This window comes from Microtus pennsylvanicus, chromosome 10 (genome assembly GCF_037038515.1).
Source record: "Microtus pennsylvanicus isolate mMicPen1 chromosome 10, mMicPen1.hap1, whole genome shotgun sequence".
Classification (NCBI taxonomy): Eukaryota; Metazoa; Chordata; class Mammalia; order Rodentia; family Cricetidae; genus Microtus; species Microtus pennsylvanicus.
In genome coordinates, this window is record NC_134588.1 from 87,654,561 (window position 1) to 87,674,732 (window position 20,172).

A 20,172-nucleotide genomic window follows, 5' to 3' on the forward strand; every position below is an offset into this window, starting at 1 on the left:
GATCCAAATGGAACAGGCTCAGTCCTGAGCCTCTATGGGATTGCAAGGAATAGTGTCCTGATTCCTGACCAAGGAGGTTCACAGAAGGGAGGTGTAGTCTCACCCCAGCCTGCGTCCGGACCACCCTGGGCTCCTTCCTCAACCTTTGTGAGCTGTTTGGACCCAGTGGTCCCTGGGAACATTTCTAGCTTTCATGGCGGCCTTACTGAACAGTAAACTCTTGCCGGTTACCAGGGAGCAAAGGTGAAGAGCTGATGCGTGCTCTTGGACCAAGGCCAAAGAGCCTGCTCTGATGCAAATGCAAAGCAGAGGTGGCCTTGTTGTCCAGTTTCAGCCTGAGAATGTTGTCTCATGGGGCCGAGGTTCGGGGCAGATGTTTGGATGGCTGTCACTCTTCAGTTTTGGAAAACAACCTGCGTGTCTGTGCGGAGCAAGTACGGGAACACTCCCTACTTTTGCCAACATGTGTTCTCTCAGTGAGTAGCTGAGTGCCAACACCTAGCCAGGCTTGTCACTGGCCTGGCAGAACACACCCCACTGTAGTAAGCTCAGGACAAAGAGCAAGGTCTTTGGAACAGCAGCGATAAAGAGGACAGGTCCAGGGACAGGTCTGTGAGTCAGCCATTTCTTGGCCCTTGAGGGGTAACGGTTGGCAGGGCAGGAGGTATTTCATCTAGCCCTGGAGTCACGTGAACGGAGCAACCCCAAGTGGCTTTACCTGACCTTGGCAAAAGAAGGTGGGGTAAATATGAGGAAATGGCTTGGAATGGTGGGTATGGGGTAGTTTTGAGAAAGGGGTCAGGCAGCTAGCTGGGTTCCTACTCTAGAAGAAGAATCTGGGGGCAAAAGAGAGAGGAAGAATGGGTGAAGTGATGGTAGGAAAGGGGTGTGGGTATGGGAGAATGCCCAGGCAAGGGGGCCAGACAGCTTTCTAACCAGCCTGAACAGTTTCCCCTACCAAAGCCAGTGATGGCAGGGTTAGGATGTGTCAGGGCCCGTGGGCCCCGACATAGAAAACTATTTTCCCTAACTGGACCGGTACGGAGGCGCAAGAAATAACCAGACACAGCTTACACCATCATCACGGAAGGGCATCTCAGGCTTCTCTCCGTGTTTATTATATCAAACATTTCTTAATCCCCTGCTCAACTGAGGTGGATACCTCATTAATATTCTCTTTTCTGGGAACATGGCTAGGGACAGACAGCACCTGCACCTAAGTCATCAGCTTTGGCAAACACCTCTCCCCAGGCCATCTACATTTAGAACAAAAGAGAAAGGAGTTAGCACGTCCTGGCTATTGTTGAGGGCAGTGACAGGCTGGCTGCGGGTCTACCTGACCACCTCAGGTGCGGCCCATGGCTTCAGAGCCTGGCTGCCACACCATATAGAAATATGGGGCTACAATCCACTCTCTTATTAAATTTTAACAACCCCTGTGCTTCTGCAACAGGACAGATGGGTTGTGCCTGGCTTGAGCAAAGTCTTCTTCCTATGACCCAAATTTCCCCGTCTTTGGAAAGCGGCATTTGCCAGTTTTTCTGTCTTAGGCATCTGGGGAGGAGAAGCTTTAAACCTGTCATTGACTGCTGACCTCTGTAAAGAAAAGAGATTAGTGGAGAGAAATATACTTTTTAGGCCCTGTGTATCATAACCATATCTTTTGTCAGGACATATCATAATGCTTTATGAATAATTATGTTCCCAAAGGCTATAGTCTCCTATTTTAAAGGAGAGTAGAATCGCCTGAGTTGAAAATGTTTCTTCCACTGGTTCAGACCATCACTTAGATCTAACACTCTCAGCACACGCATCAACTCTCAACATTTACCGTCACAACCTCTCTTTTAGCAATTGCCAATAGCATCAAGTCACAATCATGATTTTTTTTCACATTATCGGTCAATACCAAATTTCCAATTTTTCGTATTATATTTTCATATTTAGCCGGTCAGTACCAACTCTCCAATTATCATAATTTTACATTTAGTTGGTCAGTACCAACTCTCTAATTATTTATAATTTTATATTCTTTTCCATAATTTTATATTCTTTTCGGTCATTACCGATGTATTTAGCACCACTGGTCAGTACTAGATCTTTTCCATCACCTTATATGCAGTGTGTACCTGTGGCCTGTGGACAGGACATCAGAGTGGGCAGTGAAAGGCAATATAAACTGGGTCCTGCAGTGACAGATGGGGTCACCCCTGGACCAAGAGGATGTACCTGCCTATCTTCTGGAATTTCTATCCTGCCTCAGACCCCAAGCACCCTCCTCACCAGCCAGTGATCCTTGTTGATTGAACACGCAGCCTCTAAGGTGATCTGCTTAGATGGACCCATGTCTATCCCTAACCCTAATAGCCAGAGACTTGGCCATGGATGTCGAAGAACTTAGCTTCTTCTCCTGGATGTGGCAAGCTATTGCTCTTCTCGGAGTCTCCGCTTCCTCTCGTTTCCTGCACAATAAGTGTGTGAGCCATGATGGCGAAGAAGTGTCTGGAACCCAGAGGAAGCAAGCTTCAGAGCTCCTCCACATGTCGCCTTCAGTCATGTATTGAGTCTGTAAGTCTACAAGAGTCACCTGGCATAAGTCTTCATGGCCAGGGGCTTGGTGGGTACTCATTAACTTCCAGAATAAATTAGACATGACTTCCTCCAAAGCCGTGCCTAACTCTGCACACCAGGAAGATTGCTTTGGACTTTCTCCATCATGTAGGGGAAGTCCACAGTCCAGTTCAGAGCCTGGAAGACTTCTTTGTCTGTCACCCAGACTTCTAACAGGCTTTGTGTTGTCCCTGCGGCTGGGACTCCAAGATTCACTTGCTATCTCTTGGCTATGACCAATGCTCTTGGTCTTTTGGTACCTCGGTTTTCCCATGCACTTAAGACAAGGAACTAAGCTTAGCTCTGTCACTCTAGCAGGGCCGGCAAGGAACTCAGAAGAAGTCAGAGTCAGGAAAGCAAATCGAAGGGTTTAAATTCGCTGCACAGATGCAGAGCAGGGGACGCAAGACAATTAAAAACAATTGTTTTGTTCTAATAGCTCGTGTTCCCAAATGGGGAAATTCCCTTGGACCCATAACCGTTGTTCACTCGGCTGTGTCCATCCTGGAGAGAGCAAGGCTGTGAGAGTTGCTGACATGCCCTGAGTCTAGCTTCCACCCACACAGGTGGAATTTTCCACTTGGTTCTTTTGCAAATGTTAATCAAGTCTCTGGGAAGTTAACAGTGGATTCATTGTCTTGTGAAGTGGGGGGAGCTTGTTCTAGTGAATACCGTCGGCCTGCCAGGGCTCTTTGGTCAGCCCGAGCTGGCAAGCTGGCATAGCCAACACTGGAGCATTCTGGTCTCTGTTGCTCCCTCTGCCCCGCGTTCCACTCCAACTGTTTGGACTTGGACTTGGCTAATTTAATGCTAACTTTGAGTCAAAGACCCCAACGGTCACCCAGGGCTTGCACTCCTTGATTCCCGGTATGGGTGTAGAATTCCGTATAGTCTCTACCCAAGTAGGAAGGGCTCGCTCGCACACACAGAGGAACCCCAGACTCAGGCATGATTTTAGCTCAGTGTTAATGCCACCGCAGCCAGTTCCAGGGGGTGAAGCCATGCCAGGGCATGACCTGTTTGTTCGTGGTAGCAAACGCTGTCTCGTGGACACTTGTGTTGGTTTCCATGCATGTTATTCTTACATTGGGGCTTCGAAGAAAGTACAGAGAACAGGAGAAATGGGCATCCTTTTTCTGCTCAAGGCTGCACTGGAGATGGAGTCCGCCTCATAGGGATGCAAGGAAGGGCAGCTGGCACTGTGTTGGAAGTACAAAGCATGATGGGATGTTTTTTGATCACTGATAGTTGGATTAACCTGTAGTTGCTATTATTATTGGTTATAGTTGTAAGGTCTCACGTGTAGTGGAAGAGAAAATGGAACGCATCAATGAGATTAAGAAAGGGGGAGGGAGGGTAGGGTTCAGGACATGAACTGTGATCTGGGAGACATTTTCACATGCTTTGAGCTTTGTTTGTTTTTTTTTTTAATTCTTTTTAACTTTATCAGGTTTGCTTGTTTGTTTTTATAAGTCTCGTCGGTACAGCACAAGTTGCTTTCAAAATCACGATGCTCTGCCTTAGCCTTGACCTCCTAAGTGATGGGATCGTAGGTGTGTTCCACTGTGCTCAGCAAGTTTGCCTGCTGCCCCCAGAAAAGCAAGAAACTAAGACGAAGATGGCTGTTTCTGTTTTAAAGAGCTACTTATTTTTATTCCACATATATGAGGGTTTGTCTGCGTGTATGTATATGCTTGCATGCAAGCCTGGTGCGTATGGAGGTCAGGAGAGAGCAATGGATCCCTTGGAATTGGAGCTACAGGCAATTGTCAGCCATTGTGTGGGGGCTGGGAACTGAATCCAGGTCCTCTGCAAGAAAAGCAAATGCTTTGAACCACTGAACCCTGTCTCCAGTCCCATTTCCATTTTATAAATGGAGATGCATCCCAGAGAGGCTGCATCCGGAGTGTGGTTGCGCTGTCACCACAGCCTAAGGATCTTGACTGACAGCTCTCACTTCTCTCCTAATGGCTGTGACTTGAACATGGAACCCCAATGGATAAGATGTATTTTTTAAATAATTTATTTTAACTTTATTTTATGTGCATTGGTGTAAAGGTGTCAGCTTCCAGGGAGCTGAAGCTAATGGCAGTTGTGAGCTGCCATGTGGGTGCTGGGAATTGAACCCGGGTCCTCTGGAAGAGTAGCCAGTGCTCTTAACTGTTGAGCCATCTCTCCAGCCCCGTGTAAGATGTGTCGTATCCTAGTGTGAGTTTATTTTTATAAGTTGATAATTTGTGTATGGGGGCATGTTTGTTGTTTTTTTCAAGATAGGATTTCTCTGTATAAATAGTCCTGCCTGTCCTGGAACTAGCTCTTGCAGTCCAGGCTTGCCTCGATCTCACAGATCCTCCTGCCTCTGCCTCCCGAGTGCTGGGATTAAAGGCGTGCACCACCACCGCCTGATGACAATGTGTGTTTTTATTTTGCGTGACTTCTTTTCTCCCCTGAGGGAGAACAGTGACAGGAGTGTATTCTAGAACCTGGGGCTGTGGGAACTGGGTGATCTCTAACCTGATTTATTTTTGCAATTAGCAATAGCATAGTTTTCCTTTTTTGAACTGTTCTCCATGCTGCCCCGCGACCTCCTGTGGCTAAGTTTATCCAGAAGTTTAGAAGGGGGCATTATGTAAGTTGGGCATGATGCAGAAGGCCTTGAACAGGGCAGGGACTATGGACCCACAACCTGTTCTCATCGGGCTTGGAGTTGGCTGGTACCGTGCAGGAAACATGGACTTCACACCACATAGGCTTGAAGGAACTGTTGCTCTTAATGTGACCAGAGTTTTATAGCAAAAGCCTGGCTCCAGCAGCCCCAGCAGGGTAGGCTAAGCCACTCATCCCCATATGCAGTTAGAGAAGAGTAATGGCGAAAAGCAGGGAGGTGGCTGAATGGCTGTGGCCAGCTAGGAAGAATGGGTAAAGAGCCCAGGGGTCCCCAACCTAGTTTTCTGTAAGAATTGGGGCGTGCAGTCGTGATTAAGGTGTGGTCTAGTTGGTCACTACCTCAATTCTGGTACTGCAATGCGGTCTGAGGAAGTGTTTGTTGTCTGAGGGGACAACGAAGCAGTTCCTGATTGGAGGTTCAAGTGGGTGGCCTCACCCTGGGATAATTGTCCTCGGTCCTCCGTACTGGGAGGTTCCGCTGTTAGTTGGCTCCAGGGTGACAGCAAGCTTAAGACCATAACTTAGCCCTATGCCTCCAGTCTTCAAGGGGGACCAGATGGGCTAGGTCCCTCTTTAGCCATCCGCCCTCCGCTGCAGAGTCAAGTCACACACACAACACGAAGACAAGGCAGATAGGCTGCCTTCCTGCATTCGGTTGCCCTGGGAGCCCAAGTGTGGCATGAGTTCTTTGTAAGAGCCTCTCCCCACCACCTGTCTGCTGGCATCTGAATGAGGTGCTGGAGAGACGTTGCAGGATAGAGAGAGAGAACTCCATCTGGGGAGGCTCCAGCGTTCAGGCCCAGTTCTTAACATGCTCGGATTCTCTGTGGTGAAGGAGTAGGTGTTCGCTTCCTTGCTTAGTTTTAGATTTTTAATTTCTCGGAAGCTGATTTTAAAATACACTGAAAATCAACTCCAATAAATAAAGCAAGCCACACCAAGTAAAAGCTGTGTCCATTGCAAGAGCCGCGGTAAGGTCACTCAAACAGATGCCTGGGGAACCCTCTCATCTCTGCCTTCCTTCTGAACTTATCTTCCACAGACAATCAGGCCACCCCAGTGGAGACTGCACGGTATCCTGTCGCTTCAGGCCTGAGTGCTTGTTAACTGAGATTAAGAAAGTTCTCGCTCACTTGAGAGAGAGCTGTAGCAACACCTCTGCAGAAGGCCGCTGGGAAGAGTTAGCAGGGTCTGTTCCTTCCCCCAGGCTTCTCAACTGGTCCTTCCACCTAGGCCCAGCCTCTGCCTCCCTGCTTGGTGCTCTTTCCCTTCTTAGAATATTTGAGATTCTAAGTTCTCCCTCATATGGAAATTTGGAAGAAGATGCAAATTTAGCTGGCGGGAAATGGGGAGGGGGCTCCTGCTCTGTTCCCTTCTCTAAGTTTCTTGCCTATCTATCACCTGTGGGTAACCCTAGTTTTTTTTTTTTCTCCTTTCATTCTAGTCTTTGTGATTTCTTTTAAAATTCGTAATCTGCAATGCAAATGCTATGTAAATTCAGTGTTGAGGAAATAAAAATGTCTACGCACGAGTCTCATTTTTTTTCTGCCAGTTTTTTCAGTCTGTACATCTGAAAGGGTGTTAATTACCTCAAGACCATTGTCACAGCTGACAGACAATGGTTTCTTATCTCCCTCAGATCTGCCCTCTGAGTTCTAGCTGAGAGCCACAGACACACACACCTCTTCTCTCTCAGATGGTGGAGTCCCCACCCCCACCACCAATTTTATTTACTTGAAGTCATTTTTAAGAAATGTATGTGCCTATTACAAACAATGCTGCTGTGAACATAGTTGAACATATACTTTTGTTGTATGATCGGGCATCTCTTGGGTATATTCCCAAGAGTGGTATTGCTGGGTCCAGAACCTGGAAACAACCTAGATGCCCTTCAACGGAAGAATGGATGAAGAAAGTATGGAGTATTAGAGTACTACTCAGCAGTAAAAAACAATGACTTCTTGAATTTTGCATGCAAATGGATGGAAATAGAGAACACTAGCCTGAGTGAGGTAAGCCAGACCCAAAAAGAGGAACATGGGATGTACTCATATTTGGTTTCTAGCCATAAATAAAGGACATTGAGCCTATAATTCGTGATCCTAGAGAAGCTAAATAAGAAGGTGAACCCAAAGAAAGACGTATAGTCATCTTCCTGGAGATTAACTTTCATCAGGCCATGAAAGCAGACAGAGACAGAGACCCAAATTGGAACACCGAACTGAAATCCCAAGGTCCAAATCAGGAGCAGAAGGAGAGAGAGCACGAGCAAGGAACTCAGGACCGCAAGGGGTGCACCCACACACTGAGACATTGGGGATGATCTATCGGGAACTCAACAAGGCCAGCTGGACTGGGTCTGAAAAAGCATAGGATAAAACTGGACTTGCTGAACATAGCGGACAATGAGGACTGCTGAGAAGTCAAGAACAATGACACTGGGTTTTGATCCTACTGCACGTACTGGCTTTGTTTGGAGGCTCACCTTACTGGACCTGGAAGGAGGTGGGAGGTCCTTGGACTTCCCACAAGGCAGGGAACCCGGACTGCTCTTCGGGCTGATCAGGGAGGGGGACTTGATTGAGGGAGGGGGGATATGGGAGGCAGTGGAGGGGAGGAGGCAGAAATCCTTAATAAATAAATAAATAAATAATAAAATAAAAATGCTGATTAGTTCTAAAGGGAAAAAAAAAAGAAATGTATGTGTCTTCCCCACCTGGATTCTGTGGACAGTGTCCCTCAGCACAATGCTCTGCCTTCTGTATTTCCTGGGCTTGATGGGACATGTTTGATGTTCTGAAAATGCAATGACATTTCAGTTTAAGTATTAATTGACATTACTGAGTATTTCCTAGGCAGGGCATCTCCCAGGGGGCATCGTCATCTCCCATTTAGACTCTGCAGTTGTCAAGAGGACTCCTTTGCTTTCAGTTGCCTTCCTTGCGTGATGTCCATTTGGTGAGGTCCAAACGGATGGACCCTTAACATTTCTTTTCCCACTTCTGGGCCCCAGAACCCCTCATTCCGAGGACATGCCAGCTGTGGAGAACTGTAGTGGGGGTGTGTGGGAAGGGTAGTGACGTCAGGACACTGTTAGGACACTGGGGAGGGTTCTGGGGAAGGTGTGGAGCCTGGCTGGGTCTGTGGGGTAGACGGAAGTGGACATGTGGTTACTGAGGACTCTGGTACATGGTTTCCATGTCTACCCCTTCCTGCTTTTACAGCACATTTTCACCCTGTAACTGCTTCTTGCAACTTTAGGCTCCCTCATTGCTGTTGTTAACACTTCCATGTTCGTCTCTGCTGGGCAAAGGCTGACAATGTAAACCCACCAGACTGCAAGCTCACCAGACTGCCCTTCTGTTTATGGCTCACAAGGAGGGCCTTTTTTTAAAAAATATTTATTTATTATGTATACAATATTCTGTCTGTGTGTGCCTGCAGGCCAGAAGAGGACACCAGACCTCATTACAGATGGTTGTGAGCCACCATGTGGTTGCTGGGAATTGAACTCAGGACCTTTGGAAGAGCAGGCAATGCGCAGGCAATGCTCTTAACCTCTGAGCCATCTCTCCAGCCCACAAGGAGGGCCTTTAACAACCCTGAAGAATAGCTCATTTTCTCCTTGTCCCCTGTTACAGACACTGAGACCTACACTTGCTCAGCTGGAGCCAGTACACTATGTCCCCATCTGCCCCGAGGTCCTCTCTGCTGCTCAGTCCACTGGCCCAGGTACAGCTCCTCACCATGTGTGTGAAAACCCTAACTGGAGTGTACCATCCTTTGCCAACTGGAGCTGTTTCCATCCCCCTCTGTTGGTCACTGACCTCTGGGAGGGCCCAAACGATAACCTTGCTTCGTCCAGTCTTCTTACCACACCTTCCTTACACACACCTTGGGCAACGTGGGTCAATTTCCACCTAAGCCTTCAAGGGAAGGAAATGGCAGGTAGCCCCACCCTCCCAGCAGTCAGCGACTGCTTTTTCTCCTCACTGTGACCAAATATCTAACAGAAGTAATTTAGAGCGGAGCGATTCACTGTGAGCCAGAGCAGGGGCTGTAGTCTGTCACGGTGGGGAAGACACACAGCTGAGTGGCTCAATTAGTGGGCACCAGTTGTAGCAATGGGCTTGCGCGTGAAGCCAACAGAGTGCATCAAGCCAGGGTGAGGCTTGATCAAGCTGGGCTACAGCCTCCAGGCCCACACCCAGTAACCCATTGCCACCAGCTCTGTCTCTGCGTCCCAAAGCATCTACAACCTCCTAGCCAGCACTGTCAGCTGGGGACCAAGTATTCAAACACGTGAGCCATAGGAGATATTTCCTGTTCCCACTAAAAAAGGCAGGTGGGCATATAGCTCATGTTAGGTCCCCAGGGCTCCCTACCTCTGTTCTGCTTTGGATGAAGACCACCACAGAGAAAGATGGGAGACCCGAGAGAAAATAGGGATAGGCACAGAGGGCAGATTCTTGAATGCAGAGCTCTGTGTGCCCCTGAGCTGGAGCGGGGTCTGCGGGAAGGGAGATGAGAGAGCAGCATTCCATCCAAGGAGCCTTCTGATGTCAGCAAGTAAGCTCCCAACTGGGGTTCACTGCCTGATCATTCTGTAAGGGCAAGGCCCAGGGACATGTGGCACCAGCCTTGAAGAGTTCCCAACTCTCAAGCATTTCCTGGCCACCTCTGCTTTGTGTATGAAGTCAGTGGGAGGTAGACAATGAACGAACGGACTCCACTCAGAATGTGGAGCACAGACTTTACTGGTCTGAGAGGTTGGAACCCCCAAGCCCCATGATTCAGTGTGGAAGAGTACAGGAGAATGAGAGAGAGAAGGGTCTGAGAATCCGTTTTTGTGGTGAAGGGAAGGGAGGGAGTGGAGAGAGCCTGGCTTCACCAGGTCTGGGTGAAAGAGAAAACAGATTGCTGTACCTCCTGGCTGGGGTGCTCAGCTCTCTTTAGAGATGGTTCTTTTTGGATAACTGAAAGCCAGGACCTTTGGGATTCATGGGTCTGGCCCTAGTATAGTATGTATGTACTTAGTATGCACTGGGGGAGTATTAGGGAACACACACACACACACACACACACACACACACACACACACACACACACGAGGAAGGGCATGCCATTTGGAGTCCTGTCCTAAGGTTCTTTCAGAGGGTATCTAGTGTTCCAGCCGCACAGCTCCGCAGACAGACTGTATCCCAAGTAAGGGAAACCGTGCGTGGGTGCGCACTTTATTCTGACTCCAGTTCCTCTGTAACAACACCAGCCCAAAATCTTCAGACTCTTACATGGGTGCTGGGGATCTGAACCCAGGGCCTCAGGCTGACGCAGCAAACACGTTCTCCCTGCTTCTTGGATTGATGTCTGTCCGAGGCAAAAGCAAAGGTTCACGTTCACACTCTGGCCTGTGGCTTGTTTCCCATGCGCCATTTGTATGAAGACCTTCGTTTCCTCTTTGAATGATTTTATCAGCTGGACCATCCATGCGAGGGCTGCTTTCTGCTTTATTGCATTGGCCTACACGTCTGTGCTCCCGACAGGGCTGCAGTTCTAGTGATTATGGATTCGCACTCATTTCAGAATCCAGAACTCTGAGTCTTGTAGCTTTGCTCTTCTTCCTCGGGTTTTGGTTTGGTGTTTGGTTATTGTGGTGTTTCCAACTGGAGACCCTTGAGAGTCCGTATATTTTCTTAAACACATTTCCCTTTTTTTCTTTCTTTACATTTTTGTATCTATCGTGTGTGCGTGTGCCACTGTGCTCACGTGAAGGTCAGAAGACAGTTTGTGAGAGGCACTCCTCTGTTTTCAACACAGAGGTCTGGGCTCTCATGGGATCCACAAGGTAACACAGTGGACAAGCTGGCATTTAGAAGGCCTCCCAATCAGAGATTTACACATCAGATGGAGGATAAATCACATTGGCACGGCCATGAGAAATACTGCCTTTCTAACTGCAAATTCTCTTGTGTGATAGCATGGTCCCCTGCAGTGGAGTCCTCCTAAGTCCGCCACAGTTTCCCTGTGTTCTGTGAGTAGAATGGCTTTTTCCCCCAAACTTTATAATTCTGACAAATAAGACAGTCAAACCTTTTGCCCCACACTGCAATAAAAATCTTAGAAACCTGTTCTCTATAATTAGCTCCCTGACAGGATGATTTGGCCAGACGGAAGTCCTTGTGGGGTGATCACAGGAGGAACTTCCATGGAGCGGAATTGCAGGTGTCTGGCCTCGCTGGATCTAAGTCCGTCAAAGATTTATGATGAAGTAGGGCGCTGTGGCAGGTTTCTGTTCTTGTTCTGTCTTGGGCCTTCGAGAGATCAGTAGCACCTAACTGACTAGCCATGTCCAGATAGAACTAACCACACTTAAGAAATGTAAAATAATACACGTATTCTTTGCCTCTTCCTTAGATCTCTCATTAATTTAGTTTTCTCCCTTTGTAACCTGGAGCAACCCCTTTAAGAGACGGCAGGGACCTCCCCACAGCTGCAGCTGTGGTTAGCTACAAACTAGCTGATGAGTTTCGCTGAGTATCTTCAAAGAGTGCCTGTGTCCCTGAGAAGTTTTCTTGTAGTTTTTTTTATTACTAACAAGTTGCTAATGAATGGACACACACACACACACACACAGGCATGCTTGGGAATCTGCAACAGCAGAAGAAATAAGATTGGAAGAGTAAAGAATGTAGAAGGATAAAGAATGTCAGAAAATGAAGAAGGAGAAGAAGACATAAAAGAAATGTAGAGTCATTAGAACAAGAATGGACTGGAATTGTAGCAGAGAATTGGAATTAGAGTTGAGACCAAGAATTAGCGCTAAGACTCTACAGACAGTTAGGACAAGGCACCCGGAATGAATGCAGGACGGTAAAGAGACACTACTGGAGCTGCAAGCAGGAGTTCATTCCGTGACCTCGCAGGCCAGAAATTTTCTAAGTCCCTTTTGCTACTCGGAGGCCACTTAACCGAACCCTGGGAGGGAGTTGACAGACCAGACTCTGCTGGCTTTCGACAGGGCTCAAACTCAGGGTGTCAGACTTGGTAGCAAGCACCTTTTCCTGTAGACATTTCACTGACAACCCCCCCCCCAAAAGAAATGCCATTGAAGCTCTGATAGAAATTGCACAGGCTCTACCCATCGCATTGGTGGTACTGTTATCTTCACAAGAGTATTTCTGCCAATCTATGAACACAGGGCGTTTTTCTTTTCTTTTTTTTAAATTTATTTATTTATTAAGGATTTCTGCCTCCTCCCGGCCACCGCCTCCCATTTCCCTCCCCCTCCCCCGATCAAGTCCCCCTCCCTCATCAGCTGGAAGAGCAATCAGGGTTCCCTGACCTGTGGGAAGCCCAAGGACCGCCCACCTCTATCCAGGTCTAGTAAGGTGAGCATCCAAACTGCCTAGGCTCCCCCAAAGCCAGTACGTGCAGTAGGATCAAAAACCCATTGCCATTGTTCTTGAGTTCTCAGTATTCCTCATTGTCTGCTATGTTCAGCTAGTCCGGTTTTATCCCATGCTTTTTCAGACCCAGGCCAGCTAGCCTTGGTGAGTTCCCCATAGAACATCCCCATTGTCTCAGTGTGTGGGTGCACCCCTCGCGGTCCTGAGTTCCTTGCTCGTGTTCCCTCTCCTTCTGCTCCTGATTTGGACCTTGAGATTTCTGTCCGGTGCTCCAATGTGGGTCTCTGTCTCTGTCTCCTTTCATCGCTCAGGGTGTTTTTCTGTTTTAATACCATTTCTTATGTTTTCCAGATACATTTTATAGTTTTCAATAGCCAACGTGATGGTTAATCGTGATTTTTAACCTGACAGGATTCAGAATCTTCTAGAGGCCATACTTCTGGGTGTGTTAGTAAGGGAATTTCCAGAAATTTGTCAGGAGGCAGGAGCACCTACCCTGAGTGTGAGTGGGACTATGTCACAGGCCTACCCTGAGTGTTGTGGACTATGTCACAGGTCTACCCTGAGTGTTGTGGACTGTGTCACAGGTCTACCCTGAGTGTTGTGGGACTGTGTCACAGGTCTACCCTGAGTGTTGTGGACTATGTCACAGGTCTACCCTGAGTGTTGTGGACTATGTCACAGGTCTACCCTGAGTGTTGTGGACTATGTCACAGGTCTACCCTGAGTGTTGTGGACTATGTCACAGGTCTACCCTGAGTGTAGTGGACTATGTCACAGGTCTACCCTGAGTGTTGTGGACTATGTCACAGGTCTACCCTGAGTGTTGTGGACTATGTCACAGGCCTACCCTGAGTGTTGTGGACTATGTCACAGGTCTACCCTGAGTGTTGTGGACTATGTCACAGGTCTACCCTGAGTGTTGTGGACTATGTCACAGGTCTACCCTGAGTGTTGTAGACTATGTCACAGGTCTACCCTGAGTGTTGTGGGACTATGTCACAGGTCTACCCTGAGTGTTGTGGACTATGTCACAGGTCTACCCTGAGTGTTGTGGAACTGTGTCACAGGTCTACCCTGAGTGTTGTGGACTATGTCACAGGTCTACCCTGAGTGTTGTGGGACTGTGTCACAGGTCTAACCTTAGTGTTGTGGGACTGTGTCACAGGTCTACCCTGAGTGTTGTGGGACTGTGTCACAGGTCTACCCTGAGTGTTGTGGGACTATGTCACAGGTCTACCCTGAGTGTTGTGGACTATGTCACAGGTCTACCCTGAGTGTTGTGGACTATGTCACAGGTCTACCCTGAGTGTTGTGGACTATGTCACAGGTCTACCCTGAGTGTTGTGGGACTGTGTCACAGGTCTACCCTGAGTGTTGTGGGACTATGTCACAGGTCTACCATGAGTGTGAGTGAGACTATGTCACAGGTCTACCCTGAGTGTTGTGAGACTATGTCACAGGCCTACCCTGAGTGTTGTGGGACTGTGTCACAGGTCTACCCTGAGTGTTGTGGGACTGTGTCACAGGTCTACCCTGAATGTTGTGGGACTATGTCACAGGCCTACCCTGAGTGTTGTGGACTATGTCACAGGTCTACCCTGAGTGTTGTGGGACTGTGTCACAGGTCTACCCTGAGTGTTGTGGACTATGTCACAGGTCTACCCTGAGTGTTGTGGACTGTGTCACAGGTCTACCCTGAGTGTAGTGGACTATGTCACAGGTCTACCCTGAGTGTTGTGGACTATGTCACAGGTCTACCCTGAGTGTTGTGGACTATGTCACAGGTCTACCCTGAGTGTTGTGGACTATGTCACAGGTCTACCCTGAGTGTTGTGGACTATGTCACAGGTCTACCCTGAGTGTGAGTGAGACTATGTCACAGGTCTACCCTGAGTGTTGTGGACTATGTCACAGGTCTACCCTGAGTGTTGTGGACTATGTCACAGGTCTACCCTGAGTGTTGTGGACTATGTCACAGGTCTACCCTGAGTGTGAGTGAGACTATGTCACAGGTCTACCCTGAGTGTTATAGGACTATGTCACAGGTCTACCCAGGGTTGTGGACTATGTCACAGGCCTACCCTGAGTGTTGTGGACTATGTCACAGGTCTACCCTGAGTGTTGTGGACTGTGTCACAGGTCTACCCTGAGTGTTGTGGACTATGTCACAGGCCTACCCTGAGTGTTGTGGGACTGTGTCACAGGCCTACCCTGAGTGTTGTGGACTATGTCACAGGTCTACCCTGAGTGTGAGTGAGACTATGTCACAGGTCTACCCTGAGTGTTGTGGGACTATGTCACAGGTCTACCCTGAGTGTTGTGGACTGTGTCACAGGTCTACCCTGAGTGTTGTGGACTATGTCACAGGCCTACCGTGAGTGTTGTGGGACTATGTCACAGGTCTACCCTGAGTGTTGTGGACTATGTCACAGGTCTACCCTGAGTGTTGTGGACTATGTCACAGGTCTACCCTGAGTGTTGTGGACTATGTCACAGGTCTACCCTGAGTGTTGTGGACTGTGTCACAGGTCTACCCTGAGTGTTGTGGACTATGTCACAGGTCTACCCTGAGTGTTGTGGACTATGTCACAGGTCTACCCTGAGTGTTGTGGACTATGTCACAGGTCTACCCTGAGTGTTGTGGACTATGTCACAGGTCTACCCTGAGTGTTGTGGACTATGTCACAGGTCTACCCTGAGTGTTGTGGACTGTGTCACAGGTCTACCCTGAGTGTTGTGGGCTATGTCACAGGTCTACCCTGAGTGTTGTGGGACTGTGTCACAGGTCTACCCTGAGTGTTGTGGGACTATGTCACAGGTCTAACCTGAGTGTAGTGGGCTATGTCACAGGTCTCCCTGAGTGTAGTGGACTATGTCACAGGTCTACCCTGAGTGTGAGTGGGACTATGTCACAGGTCTACCCTGAGTGTTATAGGACTGTGTCACAGGTCTACCCTGAGTGTAGTGGACTATATCACAGGTCTACCCTGAGTGTTGTGGACTATGTCACAGGTCTACCCTGAGTGTTGTGGACTGTGTCATAGGTCTACCCTGAGTGTTGTGGACTGTGTCACAGGTCTACCCTGAGTGTTGTGGACTATGTCACAGGTCTACCCTGAGTGTTGTGGGACTGTGTCACAGGTCTACCCTGAGTGTTGTGGACTATGTCACAGGTCTACCCTGAGTGTTGTGGGACTATGTCACAGGTCTACCCTGAGTGTTGTGGGACTGTGTCACAGGTCTACCCTGAGTGTTGTGGACTATGTCACAGGTCTACCCTGAGTGTTGTGGACTATGTCACAGGTCTACCCTGAGTGTTGTGGACTGTGTCACAGGTCTACCCTGAGTGTTGTGGACTATGTCACAGGTCTACCCTGAGTGTTGTGGGACTGTGTCACAGGTCTACCCTGAGTGTTGTGGACTATGTCACAGGTCTACCCTGAGTGTTGTGGACTATGTCACAGGTCTACCCTGAGTGTTGTGGACTATGTCACAGGTCTACCCTGAGAGTTATAGGACTATGTCACAGGTCTACCCTGAGTGTTGTGGACTATGTCACAGGTCTACCCTGAGTGTTGTGGGGCTGTGTCACAGGTCTACCCTGAGTGTGGTGGACTATGTCACAGGTCTACCCTGAGTGTTGTGGGACTATGTCACAGGTCTACCCTGAGTGTTGTGGGCTATGTCACAGGTCTACCCTGAGTGTTGTGGGACTGTGTCACAGGTCTACCCTGAGTGTTGTGGGACTATGTCACATGTCTACCCTGAGTGTTGTGGACTATGTCACATGTCTACCCTGAGTGTTGTGGACTATGTCACAGGTCTACCCTGAGTGTTGTGGGCTATGTCACAGGTCTACCCTGAGTGTTGTGGGACTATGTCACAGGTCTACCCTGAGTGTTGTGGACTATGTCACAGGCCTACCCTGAGTGTTGTGGGACTGTGTCACAGGTCTACCCTGAGTGTTGTGGGACTATGTCACAGGTCTACCCTGAGTGTTGTGGACTATGTCACAGGTCTACCCTGAGTGTTGTGGACTATGTCACAGGTCTACCCTGAGTGTTGTGGACTATGTCACAGGTCTACCCTGAGTGTAGTGGACTATGTCACAGGTCTACCCTGAGTGTTGTGGACTATGTCACAGGTCTACCCTGAGTGTTGTGGACTATGTCACAGGCCTACCCTGAGTGTTGTGGACTATGTCACAGGTCTACCCTGAGTGTTGTGGACTATGTCACAGGTCTACCCTGAGTGTTGTGGACTATGTCACAGGTCTACCCTGAGTGTTGTAGACTATGTCACAGGTCTACCCTGAGTGTTGTGGGACTATGTCACAGGTCTACCCTGAGTGTTGTGGACTATGTCACAGGTCTACCCTGAGTGTTGTGGGACTGTGTCACAGGTCTACCCTGAGTGTTGTGGACTATGTCACAGGTCTACCCTGAGTGTTGTGGGACTGTGTCACAGGTCTACCCTGAGTGTTGTGGGACTGTGTCACAGGTCTACCCTGAGTGTTGTGGGACTGTGTCACAGGTCTACCCTGAGTGTTGTGGGACTATGTCACAGGTCTACCCTGAGTGTTGTGGACTATGTCACAGGTCTACCCTGAGTGTTGTGGACTATGTCACAGGTCTACCCTGAGTGTTGTGGACTATGTCACAGGTCTACCCTGAGTGTTGTGGGACTGTGTCACAGGTCTACCCTGAGTGTTGTGGGACTATGTCACAGGTCTACCATGAGTGTGAGTGAGACTATGTCACAGGTCTACCCTGAGTGTTGTGAGACTATGTCACAGGCCTACCCTGAGTGTTGTGGGACTGTGTCACAGGTCTACCCTGAGTGTTGTGGGACTGTGTCACAGGTCTACCCTGAATGTTGTGGGACTATGTCACAGGCCTACCCTGAGTGTTGTGGACTATGTCACAGGTCTACCCTGAGTGTTGTGGGACTGTGTCACAGGTCTACCCTGAGTGTTGTGGACTATGTCACAGGTCTACCCTGAGTGTTGTGGGACTGTGTCACAGGTCTACCCTGAGTGTAGTGGACTATGTCACAGGTCTACCCTGAGTGTTGTGGACTATGTCACAGGTCTACCCTGAGTGTTGTGGACTATGTCACAGGTCTACCCTGAGTGTTGTGGACTATGTCACAGGTCTACCCTGAGTGTTGTGGACTATGTCACAGGTCTACCCTGAGTGTGAGTGAGACTATGTCACAGGTCTACCCTGAGTGTTATAGGACTATGTCACAGGTCTACCCAGAGTGTTGTGGACTATGTCACAGGCCTACCCTGAGTGTTGTGGACTATGTCACAGGTCTACCCTGAGTGTTGTGGACTATGTCACAGGTCTACCCTGAGTGTTGTGGACTGTGTCACAGGTCTACCCTGAGTGTTGTGGGCTATGTCACAGGTCTACCCTGAGTGTTGTGGGACTATGTCACAGGTCTACCCTGAGTGTTGTGGACTATGTCACAGGCCTACCCTGAGTGTTGTGGGACTGTGTCACAGGTCTACCCTGAGTGTTGTGGGACTATGTCACAGGTCTACCCTGAGTGTTGTGGACTATGTCACAGGTCTACCCTGAGTGTTGTGGACTATGTCACAGGTCTACCCTGAGTGTTGTGGACTATGTCACAGGTCTACCCTGAGTGTAGTGGACTATGTCACAGGTCTACCCTGAGTGTTGTGGACTATGTCACAGGTCTACCCTGAGTGTTGTGGACTATGTCACAGGCCTACCCTGAGTGTTGTGGACTATGTCACAGGTCTACCCTGAGTGTTGTGGACTATGTCACAGGTCTACCCTGAGTGTTGTGGACTATGTCACAGGTCTACCCTGAGTGTTGTAGACTATGTCACAGGTCTACCCTGAGTGTTGTGGGACTATGTCACAGGTCTACCCTGAGTGTTGTGGACTATGTCACAGGTCTACCCTGAGTGTTGTGGGACTGTGTCACAGGTCTACCCTGAGTGTTGTGGACTATGTCACAGGTCTACCCTGAGTGTTGTGGGACTGTGTCACAGGTCTACCCTGAGTGTTGTGGGACTGTGTCACAGGTCTACCCTGAGTGTTGTGGGACTGTGTCACAGGTCTACCCTGAGTGTTGTGGGACTATGTCACAGGTCTACCCTGAGTGTTGTGGACTATGTCACAGGTCTACCCTGAGTGTTGTGGACTATGTCACAGGTCTACCCTGAGTGTTGTGGACTATGTCACAGGTCTACCCTGAGTGTTGTGGGACTGTGTCACAGGTCTACCCTGAGTGTTGTGGGACTATGTCACAGGTCTACCATGAGTGTGAGTGAGACTATGTCACAGGTCTACCCTGAGTGTTGTGAGACTATGTCACAGGCCTACCCTGAGTGTTGTGGGACTGTGTCACAGGTCTACCCTGAGTGTTGTGGGACTGTGTCACAGGTCTACCCTGAATGTTGTGGGACTATGTCACAGGCCTACCCTGAGTGTTGTGGACTATGTCACAGGTCTACCCTGAGTGTTGTGGGACTGTGTCACAGGTCTACCCTGAGTGTTGTGGACTATGTCACAGGTCTACCCTGAGTGTTGTGGGACTGTGTCACAGGTCTACCCTGAGTGTAGTGGACTATGTCACAGGTCTACCCTGAGTGTTGTGGACTATGTCACAGGTCTACCCTGAGTGTTGTGGACTATGTCACAGGTCTACCCTGAGTGTTGTGGACTATGTCACAGGTCTACCCTGAGTGTTGTGGACTATGTCACAGGTCTACCCTGAGTGTGAGTGAGACTATGTCACAGGTCTACCCTGAGTGTTATAGGACTATGTCACAGGTCTACCCAGAGTGTTGTGGACTATGTCACAGGCCTACCCTGAGTGTTGTGGACTATGTCACAGGTCTACCCTGAGTGTTGTGGACTATGTCACAGGTCTACCCTGAGTGTTGTGGACTGTGTCACAGGTCTACCCTGAGTGTTGTGGGCTATGTCACAGGTCTACCCTGAGTGTTGTGGGACTGTGTCACAGGTCTACCCTGAGTGTTGTGGGACTATGTCACAGGTCTACCCTGAGTGTTGTGGGCTATGTCACAGGTCTCCCTGAGTGTAGTGGACTATGTCACAGGTCTACCCTGAGTGTGAGTGGGACTATGTCACAGGTCTACCCTGAGTGTTATAGGACTGTGTCACAGGTCTACCCTGAGTGTAGTGGACTATGTCACAGGTCTACCCTGAGTGTTGTGGACTATGTCACAGGTCTACCCTGAGTGTTGTGGACTGTGTCATAGGTCTACCCTGAGTGTTGTGGACTGTGTCACAGGTCTACCCTGAGTGTTGTGGACTATGTCACAGGTCTACCCTGAGTGTTGTGGGACTGTGTCACAGGTCTACCCTGAGTGTTGTGGACTATGTCACAGGTCTACCCTGAGTGTTGTGGGACTATGTCACAGGTCTACCCTGAGTGTTGTGGGACTGTGTCACAGGTCTACCCTGAGTGTTGTGGACTATGTCAC

At 49.0% G+C, this 20,172-nt stretch overlaps 1 protein-coding gene across 4 annotated transcripts in view; it reads left to right on the plus strand.

The window, feature by feature from the left end:
• Positions 1-20,172, plus strand: part of Chdh (choline dehydrogenase) — a 36,108-nt gene that overhangs the window by 756 nt on the left and 15,180 nt on the right. The window contains exon 1 of one of the 4 annotated variants that reach the window (XM_075988908.1): positions 665-737. The exons of the other annotated variants lie outside the window; for them this stretch is intronic. The gene's annotated coding sequence lies outside the window, so the exon portion shown is untranslated. Of the gene's footprint in view, positions 1-664; positions 738-20,172 lie in introns of those variants that run through there. 4 annotated transcript variants of the gene reach the window in all.